Consider the following 20,388-nt stretch of genomic DNA (forward strand, 5'->3'; position numbering starts at 1 on the left):
TGGGATTTGTTTTTCACAGCATGTCTGTGATGGATACGAATATTCAAGTGTGTGGTTCATGCCAATGCGCGCAAGAACCACAGTCAGAGCTTTCAAAGAATGTGCTGACTCTCCTTTTCAATTAATTAAAATGCTATTTAGTTAAGAATTCAATCTACTTTGAAATAATAAACATAATATAAGCTAATATAAAACTAATGATAATGGATAAGATGTTTTTAAGTGGTTCAGTGTTGAGCAGTTTGTGGAATATGAATGCACAGCCTGAGGAGACCAGTCAGCGTTGTCTTGGCTTCCTGGCTTGACCTCAGACTTGCTTTCTCCCTGCAGACTTGCCTGGTGATCATGGGACTAAGACTGGCTCTCACCCTGCTTCTGGGCCTGATCCTGCCCTACACCGTCTGCTCAGCATCCTGCCCTCTGCTCGGTGAGGTCCCTGAGCCCTCCTGCCCTGCTGTCACCTTGGCTCCTGCTCACCTTCCCTCATTGCAGCAGCCAGCCATTTGATGCTCCCTGGCACAAACACTAGTGTAAGAAAGTAAGTTTCCATTTTAACTTGTAAAAGCATTAGTTGTAATGTTTGAATTTACTTCTTACATGCCAGTATGATTTTTGGGAATTCAGTGGAGGTAATGAAGTGAACATGTTAGTGAACAGTTTCACATTATAGAGTAAGACCATTCATCCAAATATTTTGGTTTTGGCTCTATTCATCTCATTCTTTCTCAAAACATTTTCAGTATCTTGTCAATGCCTCAATTCAGATTGTTATATAAAATTAACTTTGTTGTGTTTATGGACACAATTATGAAATGCACAGCATTTAAAATAGTACTAACATTTTCCTAGCAAAGAAAGATTTTATATGAGCAGTGCTTTTGTCATTTTCTCTTTTAATTCAGCAGATTTTTTCTACTAGTTCTTTCCCACAGTAATAGAAATTTTTCTTTCTATTTTTTTTAAAATGTTGGTGTGTTCTGAAAGATTCTACTCTCTTGAGATTTGCAAAACATTTATTTAAAATGAAAATAAAAATTGATCTGTACTCCTGACCGATTTTCCATCTTATACACCAATCAGCAGTCATCAAAAAAGAAATGACAATGGTAATCATTGTAATAATATAAACACAAACACACAAAAAATCATAAAAAAGATATAAAATATTATAATAGAATTCCTATCTAAAAAAATGTTTAAGATTTCTATGCAAGACTAGATACACAATACACTTGCTATTATTTAAACCAATAGAGAACAGATTTACAGGGCAGACAAAACTAAAGCATTTACTCAGTCAATGAATGAGCTTTACATGAAGTGCTACTGCACCTGAAGTTTTCTTCCCTTAGAATTCTCCAAAAAGAGACAGAGAAAAATAAGAAATATGCAGTTTTGAGATAAAGCATCATGTAGATTCATTTTTTTCAGTCTTCAGTCTTCCTCCTGAAACATTACATGTTTGTGGATTGCAAACTGGTCCTGCTGCTTATTGTCAGAGCACAGCCCACTGACACAGTGGACTACATGGTAAAATGGCACTTGAATAATTCTCTGCATCTGCTGCACTTTTTATCAGTAGCTAGAAAATCACTCCTGTAACAGAGCTGTGAGAAAGTCTGTCATAATACTATGCTTCTTCCCATACAGAACAGACTATTTTATTTTTATAATTTGTTATAACTTGTGAAAAGCTTCCACGTTTTCTACCTCATCCACATTTTTTATTTTGGGATTAGAAATATGCTGAACTACTATCCAATTAGAAATCAACTTCAGATCTGGTATATCCTTTTGGCACTACAAAGTAGCCAACATTTGCAGATCCGAATAGTTAAGATTGCTTTCCCATTACTCAACTAAATCTGCAATTTTACCATCCTGTTTACTTACTTTTCTCTCCAAAATGAAATTAAAGGAGGGACTGTAAGTGTACTGTGGCTTATATTTTCAAAGGTATCTTGTAAAATAGTGTTAACTTCCTTTTTGGAGGCATAGATAGCATTTAGTCCATCTAAGCTTAAGGGTTAGCAGGAAATGTTCTGGTTCAACTGACATATTTGATTTGCAGCAATATATAGTGTCTGGTCCTGATAGTTATTCTCACACTGACTGGGCTAAATTCTTGTACTCAAGTAGATCTGGAGTCCTTGTCTTCTGTAGATGTTTCTGAAGAAAGATGGTTCTTTTTTCAAGCCACCTGACTGATGTCCCAGGTCCCAGCTCTCCAGCACATTTGCCTTTGCAAATCACTGATCAGTTCTGCTGTTCTCTGAAGAGGATCTCTCCAGACCTTTCACACCGTATTTCTTCATTGCTTTTATAAAGGGACCACTCACCTCATTTAAAAAATAACTGAGGGTTCCTCAAAATTTTTCTTGTTTATAAGCAAGTAAAAAATAGGCTAAAAGGGCACTTAAAAATATTTTGTTTTCCAAAAGTTCTTTGTTTGCCTTTTGAAAAGATGTACCCAGTCTCCTGTTATCTTGCAGACCACAGCTTGAGAGCACTTCCATAGCATACTTCAGCACAGGGGCTTGGATTCCTGCTTTGGGGTGGGCATGTAGGCTGCTCTCCACCATTGCTTCTTTGATGGCAGCACCTTCTTCTAATAGAAATATAAAAACAGCTTTCCAGACCAATTTCCCAGTCACTTCTAGGTAGTCAAAGGATAAAAGACAGACACTGAGTTTCATACACTGTCAGTAAAAGCCACTCCTCCCTAGTGCAAAGGCCAAGCAGAAGACAGCAGTAAACACATGGCTGTGTCACGAACTGGCTCTTGCCAGCAGACTGCCAAGTGAACCTTTACTTTCTGAGCAGACAGATTCGAAGAGTGAGAGAAAATATGCAGCACGCAAGTGAAGACTAGACGTTGAAGGACAGAGAGCATGTAATGTCTTCTATAATTTTGTTAGTTGCAGCAGCCCTTAACTGCATTTTTTTTTAATGTCAGATGTAATTGCAGTGTTGGGATTGTCCCATCTGTTGGTATAGGGGAATCAATAAGCCACTGAAATAGAGGCTTTAGTTGAAATTTCCTCTTTATTCATATACAGAAACATCTCTCATGCTTATTTCACTTCTCTGAATGTGTTGTTTGTGACAGACAGCCAGAAAGTGGCTGGAAGGTGAGAACTAACATTTTGTTGCTAAGAGAGGCTATTTAAACTTTAACAGAAAATACTGGCATTGTTAAAATGTAATTCAAGCCAAAGCAATGCTGAAACTTAGAATATCAATAAAAGTTGATTTATTTAGGAATATCAGAACAAACGACAAAGGTGTCTGTTAATCCAATGACGTCAGTCCTATCATTGTAAATTTGTTATTTAATTTTGATACCTTCATGTGAAAAAAAGCATGAACTTCATTCAGCATGCTGGGCATTGCTGCCGGCTACAGTGGTTGGAGTAAAATATCATGAATATAAATTTCATTGTCAGACTTTCACATAACCAAGAAAGGTGAGCATTAAGAGACTGACAATACAGTCCTTTGCCCATGGGGTAACAAAAAAATGGCATTAGTACCTACCCAGTGGCAGAGCAATGGAAGAACTAGTGTCTTCCTGGGGAGCAGCTGTGGTCATAATTTTCTATGGGACAGTTTCACTTCCAGTGGAATCAGTTTAGTTTAATTATCTTGCTAATCAACTCTTCAGTCCATCTTTTTCCCCCTTGGGGTCACGTCTGTCAAGGATGCTTCCTTCTTTTTCACATGTTTTACATGTTTTATGTGTTTTTAGGCACCCTACCTCTGTCCACTTCAAATTGAGGACTGGGTGTAAGTTGCAATAATGTGCAGGATGAGGTGCAGCTTATTTTGTTTCAGAAACCTTGGTATGAGCCTGAAATTGCTGCTCAAAATCTCTATGTGAATCATAGCATCTCTGAAGCTCTCCCAGACTTCTCTGTCTGATTAAAAATGCTAGCACATTTCTAGTTATTTTAATCCCATGTTGTTTAAACAGCACAGCGTCAAAAGCGGCCGAGAAAGAGGAGACAGACAGGGCTGGCTCACAAATGTATGTGTGAGAAGGAGCTCATCACTGTCTGGAAATAGAGGTGTCTAGAGTATAAGAAGTAATAAATAACAATATGGGGAAAGGTGGCTTACAGTGAAAGAAAACCAAGAAGATAAGGCTGAATAAAAGAAATGCAAGGGTGAAGATCAGAAAGCAATTCTTCAAGAGAAAGTCTGTTAGTGTTTGGTACAATGCCCACTGGGAATTAGTCTCCTGGTGAGACTCGGTCTGTAGGTACAGCACTGCACACAGAAACATGAACTGTGACAACGATGCTCAGGCCATTTTGTGCCCATTTCCCTTTGTTTACAGCATTCTTTGGTGACATTGGGTATGCCAGCTCATGCTTTGCTACAGAGAAATGTCTCAGCCCAAATCCTGATTCAACAGTCACTGACATTATTTAGAAGCAAGCAAAATGTTAGCTCAAGTTTCTAATGTTAAAAAAAGAGCTTGAGTGCTGCTGGTGCTCAGAGGCCAACCCAAGCATTAGCCCATGTAACCTGGATGGCCCAACTTGGAGCACACAAGAATTCGTCAAACCACTGCAGCATGCGTTTGTTCATCAACTACTAAATTAATTACTAAATCCATTAAAAATGAATGCACTGTGAGCTATAATCTACCAATGCCAATGTGGGTTGTACTCAGATAACTGCTTTTCAGCTCTCATCTTCCATTTTCTTTCATCCTTCCCTAAACTGGAGGGGGATACACACAACTCCTGGGGAAAGGCAAACTGTCCAGCTGAGGACTGCAAGTGCCTGAACAACAGTTGGTTTTGTTTCCCTGCATTGCCATCAATATAAATTACCGAATTGTTAATGAGATGGCCCTGAAGGATGGTTCTCCTGATCAGGCAGCAGCTGTTCTAGCATACCCTGGTACTTAAATGTGCTTGTTGGCCTATGCATGACAGCCTTTGACGTTTGCAGCTGTATAAGCAGGGAAGGCAAACAACATAAAAGATCACTTTAATTCCACGGTTGTGCAATCAGCTTGAGTGCCTATTGCATGAGCTCTGCAAGACCCAGAGTTTGCTGTTGTCTCCTTTTGTTGGCAGAAGCCAGACTCCATGTGGGCCAGGCTTGGGCTATGAGGTCATTGCGGGCTGTGACCAGTGCAGTTCTGATAACTGCTTTTTGCAGGGTGAGGGCTTTCTAGCTGTCTGCAGTTCCTTCTGTGTGTGCAGAACAGCTGCTAACTACCTGAGAGGGAAGAGGGCTGTGAATTAGCTTACGAGACAGAAAATAGGGTCTCAGGAACCCCAGCTGTCCTCCTGGGCAAGGCCAGCGCTGGTGTACCTGTAGTGTAATAGTGCTCAGGCTTGAACGTGAGCACTGGTTTTCTGTGAAGATGCGAGCTTTCCATCTGTAACCTTCTGCCATTTTATACTGTGAACTTAATTTCTTTGTGTGCTATTTGTACTATGTTCAGCACACCCGTTTTCTCCAACCCCCCAGTTCAATACAGCCGCTAATGAGAGGTTGTGCACATGTTCTATGTTCTGGCCGCTGGGTATCTGCTTTGGTGGTCTATACTCCATCGAAAGTGAAGAATATCTCAAATCATACTTAACATCATATTTTTGAGTTTTTTAGAAGATGTGTCTTTCTGAGAAGAAAAAGGAACAGAAGAAATAATGTCTCAGTCTAGGAGACTAAGAAGGAAACAGTTGTGTTCACCAGATCTATTTGATACGCTCACCAGAAAGGTCCCAGTAAGTGATGTTTATTAGGCATTGCTTCCCATTTTATCACCTTTTGGCTGAGAAGCTCCATCTGTGAAGTACAACTGTTATCATGCTGGTATAATAGTCTAGCATATCTCTTCTCCCGGTGTCAGATGTAACCTCATACTATATAACAGATCTGGACCAAGGCGATGAAAGAAAACTGTGTTCATTTTCTAAACCTGAAAACTCAGTCTCCAAAACGTCAGCTTTATTTTAGGCCTACGATGTTGTTGAATAGCTGTAATGCTGACAAAGAAATTCACATACATGCCTAGGACATGCAGTTGCCATGGACTGCAGGAGAAGGAAATCCCATGACCAAAGCCAAACCATGTGCACCCCACTTATTTTCTTTCTGGCAGTGTAGGAGGGGCAGTATTCATAAGGACACAAGTAGGTCCCACAAAAACAACAAAAGATCTCTCAAAGGAATTTATGAAGGTAACTTTTATAGTAAACATTTTTTTTCTTTAGCTCCAACTACAAAACAAATGAAAGCATGAAATCAAACATGACACCCTACCTGCAGGACTTGACTCTGCCAGATGGAGCTGTGTTTAAATAGCACCCTGTTGCCAGTTCCAATAAAGCAAAATACACAAAAGCTAAAATCTAATGGGAGAACTAAAAATGTTCAGTTCTTGGAAGTAGACCAGAAAAAGGTGAGAGCAGAGAGCATGCCAGAGAAAACTCCTGCACTGAGATCAAAAGGAAAAAGCTTGTCACCAAGGCAGGAACCCAAAAGACTACATATTTCAGAAGTGCTGAAACTTGATATTATGAAACGAAACACAAGTATTTCAAGAGAAGTGGGGTCAAGGTGTACATGTATTTAGACCCTGCTTAATGGGCTTTTCCAAGATTCTTATTAGCTCTGAACAGAAGCTTTACTGAAGATAATATTTTTTTTTTTTGGTGAACTTTGATATCGGCTTCTGGAGTCAATCAATGCACTTCCATTGTAGCCGCTGTATGAATTCCCAGTTACATTAAGCATAGGTATCAAGGTCTGCAGCGAGAACAACAAGCCTATGTGTAGCTTCAAGACACCTGTGTTAGCTGTGAATTTTGAATCATTAAGAACTTCTTAAAGTTTAGACATAAGCTTGTTTTGGGAGCTTGAGTTGCTCAAACTTCACAGTTTCTTCTGTCTTTGTTACAGCATTTAATGTTCTGCTTAAGGTCTCAGTTTTCAGTTCTTGGCAATTATATGGGAACTGCAGCTTCTGCTAAGCTCTTGAGATTGCGGAGAAGAAACTTGCAAACAGGCATTGACTGAACTATGAAGATGAAAATAAGAATCAGAAGGCAAAGAGTAAAAAATTGTATTTTTTAATTGAAAACTCATAGTTGTGAAGCTTCCAGCTTAGAATAGCTGAACGCTTTGGGCTGACACTACTGGCACACTGCTCAGGAGAGCTGACTAAGCAGTACTTGTTCAACAAGAATAGCCACAGCAGTGTCTTTAGGCATATTACAAGCTCTAAAACACAGACCATCTACAGATTATTAATTACATTTTTCCCCCCAAGTGCATGAAATTAAGTGCTATCAATTCCAAGCACACAGAGGAAAACAGAGGGACTTCTGCCCTTCACCTGTTCTAAAAGTTGATTTTAAACTCCTGTTTTAAGTCCATCAGTAACTCTTTTTATCCTCCTGTGTAGCAGGCACAGAAACATTTTGTTGCATGGCAGTACTACCAAGTGCACAACCATGAGACAGAAAAACAACGAAGTTGTTGGCTCATTGTGGTTCACACTAATCAGCAGCTCTGAGATGTTCAATTAACCAGTGTGAAATGCAGCCCCACGGGCTCACCATGCCCAACATATCGAATACATACGTAGTTTGCTCTCACTCATGGGAAACGTCTGTGGCATCTTGTAGTGAGTGACTAGTGCTTATACAAAGTTATTTTACATTTTATAAAGGATTTAGGCAGTCATTATTTTTTTTCTGCATGAAAAACTTCAGACCGTGGCTGTATGTTCCATTTTATCCAGTGACTTCCACTATTCATCTTAAAACACATAAAACAGAAGTCCTGATAATTTAGTATTTATAGGCTGAGAGGGTTTCTTTTAGAATTGACCAAGACCAACAAAATTGTTCCAAAATACTACAGAATTTTGTGGAATCTGAGGTATTTACTGAGTTCAACTAAAAGTATTAAGTAATGCAGCTTATTCAATTTGTTTATGACTAGGACAGTTTCTGGGGAGATGCGTAATCTGTCAGATAACATATATGTGATGCTGTAGGAACACACAGCACTCCTAGATAAATGTATAACTTATTACATGTATAATATAGACAAATAAGAAGACTCTCAGGACCAGTTCCAGAGACATCTGGGACCTGTTTAGGTTAATTGTTGAGTGCTTTGGAAGAACTGGCGTCACCTGCATCTCGTGGAGGGTGGGCTGGAGCAGGTGGCCACCTGTAGAAGAAGGAGGGGTTTGGAGGAGTAGTGGTTTTGTGGGGGGAAGGAAGAAGCTGACCCAAACTGCTTTTTAAGACGTGTGCTTCTCCAACACTTCCCTCTGACAATAGGAGAGAAAATTTGATGAACTGCCTGCTAGAAGGTGAAGGATGTGTACTCGGCTGGATGTCGCAAGCTGATGCTGAGGTACCTTGTCTCTTTGTAAAATGTCCTTCTTGGCACTCGTTTGTGTTTTTGCATTTTGAAAGGGGATTAAAATAGGTTGTATATTTGTTAGTGATTTAATTGTAAGAGCATGCAGAGCCTATCTAAGGAGAGCCAAAAGCTGTCTTGCAGGGACAAATGAGAGACAAAGCTTAGCATACTAGAACTAAGTGCTTTATCAAGACTGCCAGAACAGCCCATGATTATATACTAAGCAAATAATGTGTGAATAAAAGTATTGAGCCAAGAGGCTCAGTAATGGGGAGCTCCTAGGCTGTGCGATGGGGGTCCAGATTCTATTAAGACAAGAAGAACAGAAAAATCCTATGGTCTTTGGACTTGATCTAAGTAAATGGAATTTGGGAATATCTTTGTGGATTTCTGAGCTCTTTGTTTTTAGTTTAGAGAAATAGCCGCAGTACGTGCTATGCTCTGTCTTTTTCATGTGTCTCCTTATCTGGGCCCTGTTGTGCAGACAAGATCTCCAAGGTATAGTTTCTGCATCAAAGGATCAAAAGAGAACAAGGAAATGGGTGGAATAAGGGCGTTTAATTTGTGGTAGGGGACCTGGGAAGCTAACAATTAAACTCTTCTCTTGATTTGTGTGCGTCAGTAGCTTACTGACGTATTAAGTCCCATGTGAAAAATGGCTTCTTTGTGCAGGTAGCTCTTGCGTCTTGCGTTGTCTTAATCTGCATTTCTCTTTTTGGATACTGTAAGGAAAAGTAGTTGAGGAACTGCTATTTCCCCTGTTATATTGCTACTTTTTAGCGCAGTTTGATAAGGAAAAATAGCCACTTCTATCTAAAGGTGGTATGCTAAAAAGATGAGGGGGAACAATGCAATTTCATTGTAACTACTTTACAGAAGCTGAAGAAGATGCAATGTATAATCTTGCCACCACATTTTGTCAAAAAATGACTTGAAACTATCATCTTGAAGGCTTTTTTTTGTATCTGTTCATACATTACATCTGCTTGTTATTAAACTTGACTTTTCTTTCAGAAATATTATGTAGAGACAAGAGGAAAGAAGCAGAAATGAATCAAAAAATCGTTCAATAGCCAAACTAATAAAAAGCTCTTCTTGGACCAAATAAGAGAGATTACACCTTTTAAATCACCTACTGCTTTCTGTCCTCCCACAGGATTTCTTTTTTCTTTTGATAGAAACTATAAATAATTGAGGCCAGAATTCTGTATTTTTTTTTTAAAACAGTTATTTTATCTTTGCTTTAAGTTAGATAAAGACTTCTGTTGAGTTTTGCTAGATCTTCCAAGACTTTATTGCAATAGAAATTACTAATGATGAAAGCTTTCCCCTGCCCCTAAAATTGTCTAATGTTTCTTTGCCAAAAAGAAAGTCTTGCTGTTGCCAAAAATGTACTCTTCAACTTGCAGCACACTAAAACATCCCCCAACTTTCATAAAATTCCCTACGCTTTCTTTTATTAAAGTTCTCTCTAAGGTGGTTTCACTTGAACCATCATCCAACCCTGAATAAATAAGAAATAACATGGGATCTAATATCTGGAATATCATTGGTAAGGAGTGAGGGAACAGCTATGCCCCATACTGTCTGAGTGAATAGGCTCTAGCTAAAGCAATGGCAAAGGATTTAGGGCTGGGCTCTCTGTGCAGCTGCCATGTTCATCCTGGGCACCTGTGTGCCGAGGGCCTTATAAGATGTACTAGGGACTCTGCTCTCAGAAACTCTCTTGCAACAAGTGCTTTGTTTCATCTCGTTGGAGAGATGCAAACAGAAAGGAAAAAGGCTGTGGAGTGCTCTCATGGGAGAGGTAGGCTGGCATTTATAACCCCGCAGACCTGAGTTGCTGTGCCTGTGCAGCTGGCGGTGTAAGCATTAGCTGTTGGTGAGTAAATGCTGTAAACTAAATTGATTTGTGTGTGCAAATGTGTTTAAATCAAATCTGTGTTATTACTGTAAGCTGTCAGCACAGGAGCTAATTTGTGCTAAATATTAAGGTGCCAATGAAGAACTAACAATTCAGATTTGGACTTCTATGAATCTTCCTTGCAATTTCCCCACTGACTTGACTAAGTACCAATTACAGCAATTCAGCAGAACACTTGTAAAATGTGATAAACTGCATTGCTCACACCTGTCCTCCAGAACACTACTTATGGACCTTGGCTTACTCACCTCATTTTGAGGTGTGTGAGCCCTGGAAACAGTTTTTCCTTCTAGAACTAAGGTGTTCCCTGGCTGTAGGGTTTTGGAGAAAAGGGCACAAGCCGGGGAGGGGGGCATAATCTGTAAGCAGTCAACCTGAAGTACTGCAGGGAATGTATGCAGCTGGACATCCCAGGGCTTGTTATTTGGATCCTTGTGTGTGTGCTTGAGTTGTAGAGAGCTATGGGGTGCAAAATGAATAAAATATTTTACATAGATTTTATTACTTGCTGCAATTGCTTACAAGAGGGACAAGCCTGGCACTGACCAGAGCCTATTGCATACAACCTTTCCCTTGACACTGCTTCCCTTTTTAAGCAGGGAATGCTCCCACTTTCCCCTTTTTTAAAGTGTCAGGAGATTAATTGAGCACAGGAGGACCAGTTGTTATCAGGTGTGGCTTATGGGAGATGCTCAGTTCTTGCAACTGAAGTTGAAGAACAAAGTTTTAATAGTGTGCAGGATACAAAGTATTTACTGCCCTTGGAAGCTTAGATAAAAATGACGGACCAATTTTAGTACCAAAGACTATCATTAAGGATTATCTTTACTTCTGTAGATAGACTTTTTAAGAACTCTGAACTTAGTCATGCTGAGCGAATTAATTTGGGCAGAACAAGGGTCTAATATTTCAGTCTGTGAATGCTGTTACTGTACTTTGATATCTAGTGAACTTGTATTTCCTTTACATTAAATTTTTCTCTAATTTACTATGCTGTCATATTTCCTCTCAGTGTGCTTGGTTAAAGGCTATGCATATGCTTGTATGGCTGTCACATGTACAGTCTAGGTCCCTTGGGTTTGTTACTATTAGTAAACAAAAAGATGTTGTTAGATGAGTGTTTCTTTATTTCTTTTTCTCTAGGATGTAGAGAAAGCCTAAGGGTTTGTCAACACTACAGTTACAAGCCCTGCCCTCAGGCTTCTTCCTTCAGCTCAAGCTGTGATTCACTGTTCTTTGTGGCTTAAATGCAGTGGATTTCTGTTGAAATCTGACTTAATCATTTTTATATTTCAGGGAGCCTGCAGGTAGATCACTACATGTTTAGGTACCCGAATTGAACATCCAGCTGAGGGTAGCAGGCTGTGCTCAGTCAGGTGCCACCCCTGGATTTAGAGGCTCAATTCTTCAGACTGTTTTTAAAGACAAATGCAGTTTTTAAATCTCATATTTAACATTTCAAACAATATGGTTGAAGTGCTTCAGCTTTGCAAGGAGCTTATTTAAAGCCTGCAGGCTCCATCTTTCACCTCAGTCCTGGCTGAAAACCAAATTGTGAACAACTGCATTTAAAGTCATGCTTTGGAGCTATGTGAATTTCTTTGAGCGGTTAATCCCAATCTCCCCACAAACTGATGCTTGCTTTCCCTGGCACAACAACTTGGGAATGGCACCTTGAGCAGGATATTGATCTCCAGGACCCACTGATTGCTCAGGTGTGCTTTTGGCAGAGCTTTGGCTTCAGATTGCTACAGTTCTTATTTTTTACCATTCAGTAATGTTTAAAAAAAAAATAAAGAAAATAGATCTTGCAGAGGATTTTTATTAACAAAACAGTCTTTAGTCCTTGACAAACTGCAGATCTGGCCAGAGATCTGCTAAGGGGGTTTCATGCTGCAAGCTGTAGAAACCTCTCCAGCTTGTACCACTGCTTCCTCTCAGCTTGCTGATATCTACTGGTATCAAAGGGTTTCTGTTGCTCAGGGAATGCTTTCTTTCAGCCTTATTTGAATGTAAAATTTCTGCTTTATTAAAAGCTGATTCCAGCACATTGGTTGCTGTGCACCTTTCTCTACTGCTTCAGTCCATGTTCTCGCAGGGAAGTCGAGCAGATGTGACTCCTTCCAGCTGATTTTCCCCTTGCTCTGGTTTGTGCACCTAGAAAGCAGGATTGCTCGGACCTGCCACCAGCTATTTCTGGCCTGGAAGTTATAATGAATCTTACTTGATACAGCTGATTGACTGTGCATGGAAATAATCAGTGATGTAGGAAATAGCAAACTATTCAACTCATTATAAGCTTTAAATGGACAGATTTCCCAAACTGTTGAGACTTGTGTTTGTAAATTGCTTTTATGAATTGGAGTAAAACTCAAAAAGGAAAATCTGGTATGACTTTTTTTTTGCCCTTCAGTTATGCAGGTTAAGTCAATACACTGGACAGTTCCTTTAGACCTAATAAAGATGAGTCTTGAGCTATTGTAGTGGATTACCTGAGCCATCTGATCTGAGCAAAGGAAATTATGCAATTGAGGTATTATATGACAAAACTCTAGCGTCTAGAATTAGTTCTTTAATCTGCATTAGTAAAATTGGAATTGTTTTGGATAAGTCATTACTGCTTTCTTCACAAGAGGATACAGAACACCTTCCTGACAAAATCCATTAGCTGTGGGTTGACCTTTTCCAGACCACATACTTAGGAAGGTGCCTATGAGCACTGTCTGCCAAGGAGAACCTTGGAGATCACTAAAAGTTTCCCTTAGGAAAATGAAAGCTCAGCTCCAAGCAAACAATGTTATCCATGAAAATTCCTACTAGAAGAAGAAAATTAAATTCTTTATCAGTTAAGGGCAGGATAGGTAAGTTTCTGTGGTTTCCTATTTTTTAATTAAATCTATAGTGGTTCTTCAACAGGCAAGTTGTGTTGGAGAAACTAAATCTGTATACTGTCAGTGAAATTAAACAAATCTCCAGAAGTCTAAGGTTATAAACCTGGTAGCTTCAGTCATGATGAATGCCTTTATCCATTGCATCTTGACTCAGACCACCACTGAAACTGTTCATGGCTTGAACAGTTATTCAGTATAAGGAACTAAAACCTATATGAGTGCTGAAATTGATATACAAGAGAGGTTAAACCTTGAATGAATAGCTGCTTCTATTGGAATTCTTTTAGGCTGAATTCTTCACCCAAGTACTAGGAATATATTTAAAAGCTGAAAAATCAGTTCTTTTCCTCTTCTGTGTTTCGCCCAGGTTTGGTGCAGTACAAAGAACCCTTTTGTGCCTAGGCTTGGGGCAGGAATCTTGTATCACTCCCGTGTTTAGCAGGTGGTGCTACATGCCTTTGTATCAATCCAGCTTTTCAGGGACTTCACAGCTTAGAGCAGACATATGTTATTGCTGCTCCTGATAGAAACTTTTCTTTTCTGAAGGTGTTTTGAAAGTCTGCAATGCTCTGTTTAATAGAAGTTCAGTCTGATGTGCAAGCAGACTGATTATACCGTGTGCCAATAAAAAAAAAAATTGGTCAATTTTGCAAAATGTCTTTGTTCTATCTGCCATATCCAGTATTGAGAAACATGCAATGTCTCCTGCAAGGAAATTATGAATCCAATTTGAAAGCAGTCAGAAGGCATAATTCTTATGCTGCCCAGAGGCTGATTGCTATGAGACCGCTCTGTGTTGAAGCAGGTGTGTTTGGGTGTTCATGAGCTGGCAGCTTTTTTCCCTCATCAAAAACAGAAGATTAAAACCAAATTTCTTTGGGTGGACTTCCTGATGGAAAAGATTTTAAGTGGAAAGTCACTGGCATGGACGTTGCCCTAGTTTCCACTAAATTGGGTGGATTTGGGGGAAAAGTTGGGTCAGCCCCTGAATCGCCCTTGTACTTGAACTGCAAGGCCTTGGTCCGGGTAAACTCTGGAATGAGCTGAATTGGCTGATTAAAGGAAAGTGATGTTTTTCATTAGTAGGAATTCTTCTGAACTGTTTTAATAGAAGTTTTTCATATAATACTGGGCAATACAGAGTGTAATTGTTCCTGTTTTATGCCATTTGAGGCAGTGAGCATCTGAGGGCACCTGATAGGCAGCCCAGGGCTGAGGTGGTAGCCTGGGGAGTCTTTTTGTTTCTGCTTCTGGTTATGCTGAGAAACATTGGTGTAATCAAAGTTATGTTGCTGGGCAAACTGAAAATTCGAAATAGCATAGTACAGTTACTGTTCTTGGGCAAAGGGGATCTTGGAGTTTAATTTGGTATTTGAGATAGTGTTTAAATAGCCCCTTCCCCACCGTGTTCCAGAAGTGTAAGAGATCCTTCCTTGGTAGGATACACAATTTCATGTTTCCTCTGCATCATCTTTCCCAGGCTCTAGGTGCTGCCTCCTTTCCAAAGCAATCACTTTTCTTAAGTGATAAAAGGCAAGTGTTACATATGTATTTTGAATATTTATGACTTGCCTTCTAAGCTTATAAATAATCTGTTCCCCTGAGTTTCTCCCAGAAGAGGATGTAGGAGAGTGTGGGGTATTTTTTTTCTCTACATGTCTTTTGTGATATTTTTTACTGACCAAATTAGTGTTTGGGTTAATTGGTTAATTTGCTCCCCACCTGTTGTATCCATTGCATTACAGACTTGTGAGTTTGCTAGCTTGAATCCGATCTCACCTTGTGTTGATCCTATTGTAGATGAGAAAACAGAAGAAAATATCTTCTGGAACTGTTTTATTCTGGGGCTTAGTTGTCTTCACTGGCTGTGGTTGATCTTTAAATTTGTGCCATTGCTGTTTGTGGCTTGGAGCTTGAGCTCTTGAACTGCTTTGGTGACTTTTATTTAAATGTTTTTCCCCTGCAGTGTGTAGAAAGAGAAATGCTGGGGTTTAGCAGTTAAATGACTAAATTCAAACACTTCAGCCTCCTTATATTTCTGCTTACTTCTGTGTGCCTCATTGCCAGAAATTTTCATGCGTGTTATTTCTAACAAAAAACTTAACCCCCTAAACATGGGCATGACTTTAAGCACTTACTTAAACCAGCAATTCTAGAAGATAATCTAGAATACCCCTCTTAAATAAGGGCATAGCTTTTGGGCTTCTCCTCCTGATTTCCATGAAGTAAAACCAAATGTTTGTTTACATCGTGTATAGGGTCTATTTTCTTCTGTTGTGAATCCTGAGACTTATCCATATTTTTTTCCTAGCTGTGCCTCCACTTCAGATTCTCCTGACAATCCTGGTAAGACACTGAGTTGTGCACCAACTTAAAGTGACAAATGTCATACTTGCTTTTAGCTTGGCAGTTCATTCATTATCAACCTGAAGTGGTGTGATAGGTGCCATGGAGGTTTTACTGGAGTCCAGAGATGCTGTCATTATTTACCTCTTCTTTTTGGACAAGTTTTGTCCATCCTTGGAACAATTTAAAGCTTTTCCAGGTGGCATAACAGATCGACCCAGGCAAACCCAACAAGCCAGCAGAAGGAAGAACATTGCAGAACCAATATTGTTCCTTGACCCAGCTCTGTTGCACTTCAGACCTCTGGTACATTTCTGTGCAGTTTTTTATTCTGTTGTGCATATAGTGTCAAAACAGCACACAGCCTCCATCAGTTATAACCTGGTCTGTCTGGCTTCATTGTTAACTACTTTTTGTCAGGGTTTTCACAGTGGATTTTTATTAGTTTTTTTCTCTTGAGGTTCAAATGCAATCTGAATTCAATACCTTAATTTACAAATAGTTATATTTGATCTTCATTGTTGCAGTTAATCTCCTGCTCTTCTAATACTTAACGTTTCTTCAGATTTGAGTATCACAAACTTTAAATGTGGCAGTGCGCAAAGACGAAGTGTTTCAGGAAGCTTTATCTGGCTGAAATAACTGAAGTCTGTTAAACCAGCACATCAGAAACAATTGCAATGTTCTGACTTCTTTCCTTCTCTTTTATTCAATGTGACACATTCTATAAGATGTCCAGTGAACTGAAATTTGAATTTCTGAAGTTGTCTTCTCTGTAGACCTTCCAGCTGCTCCATTTTTCCACACATTTCTTGTTTATTCTTTGGAATCAAGCCTGACTGCTGCAAACAAAGGATTGTGACATTTTTAAAAAATGTGAATAGCTGCCTATAGTCTGTTATTTAGGTTAAGCCTGAGATAAACCAGATGAGCATCTCCTCTGATTGCTGGGTAACAGATAAGACTTCTCACTCAGCCCTCCTCTGTGCTGAGGGCCTGAGCAGGCTTGTAAGATGGGGCTTTCCTTCCTAAAAAAGGGGTGCTTTTTTCAAGTCACTCTCAGGACGCCGGAGAGGCTCTGAAAGAGAACAGGATTTTGACAACAAAATTTAGAAATTGAAGCTTGCTTTACAATTTTTTTCTCAGACTTTTGTATAAGATCTTAGTCTGTGTCTTGTAGCCAGTTAAAGCAGTGGCTTTAGTGATGGCATTTCCAGTCAGGGCTGTGTTTCCATTTCAATATTTAAAGTAAAATTAACATAAGGGTTGTAAAGATATCCTGTTTTGTATTTCTTTCACCACATAACATTTCAATTTCCCAAGACTCCTGCAAAGGCTCAGTTACTATGACCCTGATTACTTATTCTCTCTTCTTGGTCCCTCATTGGCCTCATTAAGACTGCAGATATTTACTACGTATTTTTTATATTTTTTTTCATTATGTATCTGTAGAGGTACCATCCTTTGTAATGCAGTAAGCCAATGGAAATCTTTATCATGTGTTTTCTTTCATAGTACCTTACTAGTTTTCCCCACAAGTTTATAAGCAAACTGAACCAACCAGGGTCAAATCAGTCTCTTTAAGAGCTGCAGCTTTCCCAGGATCCTATTGCAGCTGCACCAGTGACTTATGACTTGTGTTTTTTTTCGCATGCCTTTTGTGCAATAGTCTTGGTGTTCTTCTCAACACAGATGTACAAACCTGCCCTCCTTTTTGAGCATCACTCATTGATACATTCAGCTCCATCTGTCCTCTCCTGCCTAAGTAAACCCACAAGCAAAATCATCTGTTTGCCCTTCCTCTAGAAACAATACTCTGCTACTGATTATGGGGACTGATCCTGCAAACTGTTGACACTTTTTTTTTGTGGTGATCATTTGTGTGATACCACTGAAGACTTGTTCCCTGCATGGCACTGGGAACTTCAAGTGTCTCAGTTATCACATTGTATATGCAATGCTCATCAACATGAGAATTGAAACCCTCAGATGGTGGGTAACCGAAGGGTACACTTTAAAAAATTCAGAGAACAGTTATGATGGAGTATAATTTATAATAAAAATACCTGTTTTGCTGTAGGTGATCTGCTGTTATGCAGGTAGTTGCATTTCCCAATATCAAAATAATGCATTAATTGTATACTACATTCTTTCTCCTCCCCAATGATAAAAGCCCATCAGTGTCATCAGATCCATGCTGATTTTTCTCATGATCTCAGATCAGTACCGAAGTGATTACTCAGAGTGCTACTTCTGGCTAGCTTTCTTAATGCATTGTTTTATGTACTGCATGAATATCTGCAAAAATATTTTCTTCCTCAAATAAAGTTATTGATCTAATTCTGGGTTCTTGGAGATGATTTCTATGGCTTTCTGAATGCTTCTGTACCTGATCTCTTCTCTGGTGCTAACCCAATCCCAGTGTAATATTTGCTCAAAAGCAACAATTCCAGCTTGTATTACCTGAGAAACTAGCCCATAGCGGGGTCTTACCTTCATGTTTCTGGGGGTGTTTCCAGTTTGTCAGTCTCTATAGAATTCATCTGAGAACTTGTCCTTGAAAATATTGAAAAAATAGAAAATGATGTTCTGTTTAGCATTATTTGTAGTGAATTGTATTTTAAATGAATGATGATCCATTGCAGAGATTAGAGATGGCACAGGGGCGTTCCGGGGAAATAATGAGCTGTCTAAATGGTCAGGGAGAAATTTACCTTCATCCTGTCATCTCAGATGTACAGGAGAGAAAAGGGAAATAATTTACAACAGGGCTGTGTACCTCTTAACACTGTAATATATTAAACCTGTGATGCTGTGACACTAATCACCAAAATTTCTAGGGCTGTGTCATAAATTAGATCGTACTGCATCTGATTGGGCTCTTTGTTCATTATTCACATCAAAAGACAATTACATTTTGTGTGGACTTAATCCTACCAGTTTAATGGGGCATGTAAAATATGCCTTGTAATTTGTCCTTTATTAATACTGTATATATGAGTTTTCTGCAAATGGGATGCTGCTAATTATTTTGATTCTTAGATATTGGGGTTGCCCTTCCTGATATAACCTTTGTTTAAATTATCTAGATGTACATGCAGATGCATATACTTCTAAGGGCTGCATCACACTGTGTGTGACTTGCAGGAGTTACACTAACAGAGTCAGTGTAACTGTCTAAATGAACTTGGCAAGCCAGGGCTCAACAGAGTTTCTTGTACAAAACACTGATAAACATTGAAGTAACTGCACTTTCATAGTACATCTGTTTTCATTATTTTTCTTCCCTTGTATATGAAATAACCTTAGCACCAAAAGAAGTGAGTTTGGCCTAGTGAAAATTCCTGGCAGATCAAAAGTTAAAGGAACTATTAAAGATGATCTCATACAGAAGATACAAATGACCTTGAAGAACAGAGCAGTAGGAATGGGATCAAATTCAGCAATACCAAATGCAAAGCAGTGTGTACTGAAGACTGGAGAAAGACTTACTAGTTTAAGTTAGGGTCTCTAATGCAAACAACTCTTGACACCAATGGATGGTGACAAATTCAACTGGATGATTAGGACAGGCATTTCTGTGCAAGTTGCAGAGGTGCTGGTGCCTGAGGAATGGTGATGCTGCCACAAAAACTTACACAGCACACGGTTTTGAGCACCCAGTGTTTCCCATGTATCCAAGTCAGGTTCTCAGGTGGTACATTTACACTTGGAGCGGACTAATTTTTTTAATGCCTAACTGCACGCTTTCAGTGCTGCCTGTAGAACAGGAAACCAGTAAGGAAAAGCTGAAGACAAAAATGGCATATAGAAGATGGTGTCTGGGTTGGCAATGATTTCAGGGATGGACATAGGAAGTCTTATATTTGTACTTCTGTTGATCACTTATTCTCATGTACTGGTTGGAAAGTGTTAAGTCTTCTACCATGAAAAATTTTTGTCTACACAATAACAAAATGCACTTAAATACTATGTAGAATACTTCCCAATGAACAAACGAACAATTTTTTCCTTTGGAAAGTGGATAAAACAAATTATTTCCCAACTTTAAGAAAACTTTTATTAAATATCAGAAGTTTAAAAGGAAAGCTTAAAATCTTTGACTTCGTTTCCTGGTAATCAGTATTTTTAACTATGGTTATTTTTAACAAAAATAAACAAAAAACAAATAATTGTTTTACTGATTTTAGTTTGCCAGTAGTATGAGTTTAGGTTAAACTTTTTTTTTGGAATCTGTATGTCACATCCTCTAATAAAACTGAGCTTGATGCTAATTGAATGTCATTCAGAATTTTTGTTCTAGTCCAGCCAGAACCCCCACACATTCTACTAATTCTGTGCAGAGATAGTAGTAGTGATTAGTCATGTTATATGTCAGATATAATTGGTGAAGAGGAAATAATGATTTGAATACATGCTGAAAATATAGTGCTGCTTTGTTCATTACTGTCTGAGGGACTGTTGCATGGAAACAGTTATTTCTTCAGTAGTTTCTTAGATGCTTCATTGCAAACATTCACAAGAGCCTTACTTTTAGCATGTATTTATATCACCTGTATGTCATATAGTATAATCTACTTGTATAATCTGTCCATAATAAATGGGAGACCATAATTATTATATGTGACACTATATCTTGAGAAACACATCCAACCAATTTATTTCTCATTTCTATGCAGTTCCACATCCAGAGCATGAGTTGAGTTTTTTAATTTTTAAAATACTGGGCAAGATTTTGATCAAGAGTCTGAGGGTTGAGGAGGAGGGATGAGTGGTTTGGGGCAGTTTAAGAATGGATATTGGAAACAGAAGTGAACTGGGAAT

At 38.9% G+C, this 20,388-nt stretch overlaps 2 long non-coding RNA genes across 3 annotated transcripts in view; both read left to right on the forward strand.

Moving 5' to 3' along the window:
- The window catches only part of LOC106039296 (uncharacterized), a 35,897-nt gene extending 34,979 nt beyond the window's left edge, over window positions 1-918 (forward strand). For both annotated transcript variants that reach the window (XR_001209162.3, XR_007169257.2), the window contains exon 7: window positions 331-918. This is a non-coding gene — a long non-coding RNA (uncharacterized lncRNA). The remainder of the gene's footprint in view (window positions 1-330) is intronic.
- Window positions 919-8,218: 7,300 nt separating this feature from the next.
- LOC106039294 (uncharacterized) overlaps window positions 8,219-20,388 on the forward strand; it is a 302,419-nt gene continuing 290,249 nt past the window's right edge. The window contains exon 1 of the long non-coding RNA XR_001209156.3: window positions 8,219-8,394. This is a non-coding gene — a long non-coding RNA (uncharacterized lncRNA). The remainder of the gene's footprint in view (window positions 8,395-20,388) is intronic.

The sequence above is a fragment of the Anser cygnoides genome, chromosome 6 (genome assembly GCF_040182565.1).
Source record: "Anser cygnoides isolate HZ-2024a breed goose chromosome 6, Taihu_goose_T2T_genome, whole genome shotgun sequence".
NCBI classification, from domain to species: Eukaryota; Metazoa; Chordata; class Aves; order Anseriformes; family Anatidae; genus Anser; species Anser cygnoides.